Raw genomic sequence first — 7500 nt, 5'->3', positions numbered from 1 at the left:
TTAGTGGCACTAGTAGTATTAGTGGTACTAGTAGTAGTATTAGTGGTACTAGTAGTAGTATTAGTGGCACTAGTAGTAGTATTAGTGGTACTAGTAGTAGTATTAGTGGTACTAGTAGTAGTATTAGTGGTACTAGTAGTAGTATTAGTGGTACTAGTAGTAGTATTAGTGGTACTAGTAGTAGTATTAGTGGTACTAGTAGTAGTATTAGTGGCACTAGTAGTAGTATTAGTGGTACTAGTAGTAGTATTAGTGGCACTAGTAGTATTAGTGGTACTAGTAGTATTAGTGGTACTAGTAGTAGTATTAGTGGCACTAGTAGTAGTATTAGTGGGTAGTAGTATTAGTGGTACTAGTAGAAGTATTAGTGGCACTAGTAGAAGTATTAGTGGCACTAGTAGTAGTATTAGTGGCACTAGTAGTAGTATTAGTGGCACTAGTAGTAGTATTAGTGGCACTAGTAGTAGTATTAGTGGCACTAGTAGTAGTATTAGTGGCACTAGTAGTAGTATTAGTGGCACTAGTAGTAGTATTAGTGGCACTAGTAGTAGTATTAGTGGCACTAGTAGTAGTATTAGTGGCACTAGTAGTAGTATTAGTGGCACTAGTAGTAGTATTAGTGGTACTAGTAGTAGTATTAGTGGCACTAGTAGTAGTATTAGTGGTACTAGTAGTAGTATTAGTGGCACTAGTAGTAGTATTAGTGGTACTAGTAGTAGTATTAGTGGTACTAGTAGTAGTATTAGTGGCACTAGTAGTAGTATTAGTGGCACTAGTAGTAGTATTAGTGGCACTAGTAGTAGTATTAGTGGCACTAGTAGTAGTATTAGTGGTACTAGTAGTAGTATTAGTGGTACTAGTAGTAGTATTAGTGGTACTAGTAGTAGTATTAGTGGCACTAGTAGTAGTATTAGTGGTACTAGTAGTAGTATTAGTGGTACTAGTAGTAGTATTAGTGGTACTAGTAGTAGTATTAGTGGCACTAGTAGTAGTATTAGTGGCACTAGTAGTAGTATTAGTGGCACTAGTAGTAGTATTAGTGGCACTAGTAGTAGTATTAGTGGTACTAGTAGTAGTATTAGTGGCACTAGTAGTAGTATTAGTGGCACTAGTAGTAGTGTTAGTGGCACTAGTAGTAGTATTAGTGGCACTAGTAGTAGTATTAGTGGTACTAGTAGTAGTATTAGTGGTACTAGTAGTAGTATTAGTGGTACTAGTAGTAGTATTAGTGGTACTAGTAGTAGTATTAGTGGTACTAGTAGTAGTAATTGCATTATTCTTAAGATAGCGGTCTTCTTCCCTCTTAAGTTTCACTTGTTCCATGTGCCAGCAGGCAACACACTTCCCCCTCCATCCCATGGACCCTCATCAGCCAGCAGGCAACACACTTCCCCCTCCATCCCATGGACCCTCATCAGCCAGCAGGCAACACACTTCCCCCTCCATCCCATGGACCCTCATCAGCCAGCAGGCAACACACTTCCCCCTCCATCCCATGGACCCTCATCAGCCAGCAGGCAACACACTTCCCCCTCCATCCCATGGACACTCATGTGCCAGCAGGCAACACCCCACCCCCGTGGACATTCATGTGCCAGCAGGCAACACCCCACCCCCGTGGACACTTATGTGCCAGCAGGCAACACTCCACCTCTCGTGGACAGTCATGTGGCAGCAGGCAACACCCCAACCCCCGCGGACACTCATGTGCCAGCAGGCAACACTCCACCCCGGTGGACACATACGTGCCAGCAGGCAACACACCACCCCGTGGACACTCATGTGCCAGCAGGCAACACTCCACCCCGGTGGACACTTACTTGCCAGCAGGCAACACTCCACCCCCGTGGACACTCATGTGCCAGCAGGCAACACTCCACCCCCTGGACACTCGACACTCATGTGGCAGCAGGCAACACCCCACCCCCGTGGACACTCATGTGCCAGCAGGCAACACTCCACCCCCTGTGGACACTCATGTGCAAGTAGGCAACACCCCACCCTCCGTGGACACCCATGTGCCAGCAGGCAACACTCCACTCCTGTGGACACTCATGTGCCAGCAGGCAACACCCCACCCTCCGTGGACACTCATGTGCCAGCAGGCAACACCCCACCCCCGTGGACACTCATGTGCCAGCTGGCAACACGCCACCCCCCGTGGACACTCATGTGCCAGCAGGCAACACCCCACCCTCCGTGGACACTCATGTGCCAGCAGGCAACACCCCACCCCATGGACACTCATGTGCCAGTAGGCAACACCCCACCCCCCGTGGACACATATGTGCCAGCAGGCAACACTCCACTCCAGTGGACACTCATGTGCCAGCTGGCAACACGCCACCCCCCGTGGACACTCATGTGCCAGCAGGCAACACCCCACCCTCCGTGGACACACATGTGCCAGCAGGCAACACCCCACCCCGTGGACACTCATGTGCCAGCAGGCAACACTCCACTCCTGTGGACACTCATGTGCCAGCTGGCAACACGCCACCCCCGTGGACACACACGTGCCAGCAGGCAACACCCCACCCCCGTGGACACTCATGTGCCAGTAGGCAACACGCCACCCCCCGTGGACACACATGTGCCAGCAGGCAACACCCCACCCCCCGTGGACACACATGTGCCAGCAGGCAACACCCCACCCCCCGTGGACACACATGTGCCAGCAGGCAACACCCCACCCCCCGTGGACACTCATGTGCCAGCTGGCAACACCCCACCCCCCGTGGACACACATGTGCCAGCAGGCAACACCCCACCCCCCGTGGACACACATGTGCCAGCAGGCAACACCCCACCCCCCGTGGACGCTCATGTGCCAGCAGGCAACACCCCACCCCCCGTGGACACTCATGTGCCAGCAGGCAACACTCAACTCCTGTGGACACTCATGTGCCAGCTGGCAACACGCCACCCCCCGTGGACACTCATGTGCCAGCAGGCAACACCCCACCCCGTGGACACTCATGTGCCAGCAGGCAACACCCCACATACACTTGCTGATGCAAGTGTATGAAAACAACGCTTGTGTGTGTGTGCTCATCTCGATGTGACGGGAGTCGAGGTACAGCTCCTGCCCAAACCAATTTATCACGATTCACCTGCCCTTGGCCCCTCCTATTGTGAACTTCGGTAAATTATTATTATTATTATTATTATTATTATTATTATTATTATTATTATTGCAAGTCTTGAGTATAGAAGCGGGTGTTCAATGTGGTGTTGATTTAGGTGTTGTAGTCTTGATTCATTTCTGTACTTGACGTAGGCAAATGCAGCAAACCCATCTGGTGAACAACGTAGCTCAGAGCCATCTAGTGGCAGCGTACGACCCTAGCTGGTCTGGCGAGTGTTAAGTGTATTGTGACCAGTCAGACTCTCTCAGGCCGTGAGCTGACTTACAGCATAACAGGCATCAGCTGGCTCACAGCATATCAGCCGTCAGCTGACTTACATGTCATCTGTCAGCTGGCTGACAGCATTCCCCACGTAGATGAGAATAATTTTTATTTCATATTTTGTTTACATACCAACCGATTTGTGTATATATGTATACATGGTGTGTGTGTACGTGTATTAATGTGTATACGTATACATAGTGTATATTCCTGTATGTGGTGAATAATCGTGTAATGTATATATATATATATATATATATATATATATATATATATATATATATATATATATATATATATATATATATATATATATATATATATATGTCGTGCCGAATAGGCAGAATTTGCTATCTTGGCTTAAATAGCAACGCTCATCTTGCCATATAGGACAAGCAAAATTTTGTGTATGCAATAATTTCGCCAAAATCATTCTGAACCTAACGAAAAAAATATATTTCACTGTGTTTGTTTAGTGTTAAATTATTGTAAACAAATCTAAAATATATTTAGTTGGGTTAGGCTAAAATAAATTGTTCTTGTTATAATAAGGTTAGGTAAGTTTTCTAATATTCTTTTAGTGCAAAATTAAAAATTTTTACATTAACATTAATGAAAAAAATATATCTTTAAACGTATAAAAGAAATTTTCAAAAAGGACTTAATTTTAAATGAGTTCTTGCTATTTGACTAGTTTTACATATTCGGCACGACATATATATATATATATATATGTGTGTGTGTGTGTGTGTGTGTGTGCATTGTGTATATGCGTGTACATAGTGTGTATACGTATATATAATGTATACATGAACATAATGTATATGCGTGTACGTAGTATATATACGATGACATAGTGTATATATGTGTATACAGTGTCTGCTGAAGGAATATAATTGAATAACGAGTTGCTACTCTGATTTATTGCCTCGTTGATTGTTAACGAGCGTTGCTAGACGATTATTATTATTATTATTATTATTATTATTATTATTATTGTTATTATTATTAATAGTAGTAGTAGTAGTAGTAGTATTACCATTGTTGCTGTTATTTTTGTTATTATTACTATGATTTATTATTATTATTATTATTATTATTATTATTATTATTATTATTGTAGCTGTTATTACATTGGGAAGCGCCAAACTCGTAGGATTCTTACAGGGCCTGGGGGGTGGGGGAGAGGTTGTACCCAAGGAAGAAAAGGGATAGCTCAAATTCCGTGGATCAAGAAATGTTCACAGGTATGAAAGTGGTGGTGATGGTGGTGATGATGTAAGTGGTAGTGGTGGTGATAGTTGTGGTGATGGTGGTAATGATGTTGGGGGTAGTGTTGGTGAGAGTTGTGGTGATGGTGGTGGTGGTGATAGTGGTGGTGGTGGTGGTACTTGCCACCACCTTTAAGGTCATATTATATAATGGAACCAGTCAACCCAGGTCATGCATAAGGTGTTTGAGGAACTGTGTGTGTGTACTCACCTATTTGTACTCACCTATTTGTACTCACCTATTTGTGGTTGCATGGGGATATACACAGAGACACATACATTGACTGGTGTATATACACACAGAGACGTACATAGCTTGATGTATGCACACTGAGAGACGTACATTGACTGATGTATATATAATGAGATACGTACATTGCCTGATATATATACACGGAGAGACGTACATTTTTAATGTATATACACAGAGAGACGTACATTGTCTGATGTATATATACACAATGAGAGAGGTATTTTTCTTGAAGTATATACACATAAACATACAGCTCTGGGTGTATGCACTCGCCCATCGATTACCCATAGTCATTACCATCGTCAGCGCCTCACTCATTGTGTTAACATCTCCCAGAATTAACCTGCGTTCAGATAACGACGTTCAGATTGCGAAATTCAGATTACGACGTTCGTTTTGAAGCATCTTCGTTATTACTCATCCGAGACGAAATGATGTCGGGAGCAGCAATAAGCCTGAGGGACGCTAGTTACTGGGCGAGACTTGGCCCCATCATAGCCACAACGACACATCCTATACGCAGTGTGTGTGGAGTGGATGGCACTGTGTGGCATTAAGTGTAAGTGGTGAGGCGCGGCGGTGCCGCGCGCCCAATAGATGGCACCCTTGTTGAACACTCTCAGTGCATAAACAATGGATAACAAGTTCGTTGAGTAGTGTTCTGAGTGTTACTTGTGAGGTCAAGACTTGCTCACGAAGACGCATGCGAGTGCGCACACACACTACACACACACACACACACACACACACACACACACACACACACACACACACACACACACACACACACACACACACACACACACACACACACACACACACACACACACACACACACACACACACACATAATACACTACACACACACACACACACACACACACACACACACAAACAACACTACACATACACCTACACACACACACACACACACACACACACATACACACACACACACACACACACACACACTACACTACACTACACACACACTAGACACACACACTACACACACACTAGACACACACACTACACACACACACACACACACACACACACACACACTACACACACACACACTACACACACACACTACACACACACACACACACTACACTACACACACACACACACTACACTACACACACTACACACACACACTACACAACACACACTACACTACACACACACACTACACTACACAACATTACACTACACATACACACACACACACACACACACTACACTACACACACACACACACACACACAATTTAATATTCTAGACACACACACTCACACACACACACACACACACACACACACACACTACATCTACACACACACACACACACACACACACACACACACACACACACTTCATCTTCACACACACACACACACACACACACTTCATCTTCACACACACACACACACACACACACACACACACTACACTACACACACACACACACACACACACACACACACTACACACACACACACACACACACACACACACACACACACACTACACTACACACACACACACACACACACACACACTACACTACACACACACACACACACACACACACACACTACACACACACACACACACACACACACACACACACACACACACACACACACACACACACACACACACACACACACACACACTCGTGGAGGAGTCACGCGGTTTGAGCTCGTGTTTTGGTGGTAATTTCTGACTGTACCAGGAATAGTGTGGGATATAGGCGTGTGCACGCATAAGAGTGAATATAATCACTTAAGCCCCGAAAAAAGGAAATATAAGTGATCACAGAAAAGCAAAAATAGTAAATAGTGACAGTTACTATGTGGGGGCCGTTGGAAGGAAGGTGAACGGTTGTGTCAGCCCTAAATAGTGTTGCTATAATGCAGTGGGGTATTTGAAGAATAAGTGCGACTCAAGATCAGGGAGATAAGAGATATGTATAGATGTGTCAGTAAATACATTGAGTGAGTGAAAAAAAAATAGAGGAGCTAGAGACTACAGTGCCTACAGGAAGTTAGTGGAAAAATTACCGAGAAGCATCAAGCAGTTTTCAACTACTGGGACCCAGGAGGACGACAACATCACTCCACTGCCAGCCACAAGTAATATTCACCTAGTTTGAGTTGCATGGGGTGAGCACCAGTCTCTAGCTGGAAATTGGGGGTCACTCTCCTCGAGCTTTCAGAATTAGAATAAGCAGCATCTACTGGTATTTAATAGAATTTATTGAGGTGTAGAAGAGTTAAGCAGTTAATGACAGGTAGCCCAGTATGAGAGATAGCCTAGCGAAGCCTAGCATACAGAATTGAACGTAATTTTAGGCACAAGACAGTACAGTGGGAACCAAGAGATTGGGTACATATGCAAAACATATGTAGTACATACGAGGGAAATAAGGACTGCTTACATAAACACACGCATACACACACACATACACACACACAACACACACACACAAACACACACAAACACACACACAAACACACACACAAACTGTGGAAAATACTGTATATTTTCCGGAAATAAG

This window comes from Cherax quadricarinatus, chromosome 10 (genome assembly GCF_038502225.1).
Source record: "Cherax quadricarinatus isolate ZL_2023a chromosome 10, ASM3850222v1, whole genome shotgun sequence".
In the NCBI taxonomy this organism is placed as follows: Eukaryota; Metazoa; Arthropoda; class Malacostraca; order Decapoda; family Parastacidae; genus Cherax; species Cherax quadricarinatus.
Note: the sequence above shows the minus strand (reverse complement) of the source record.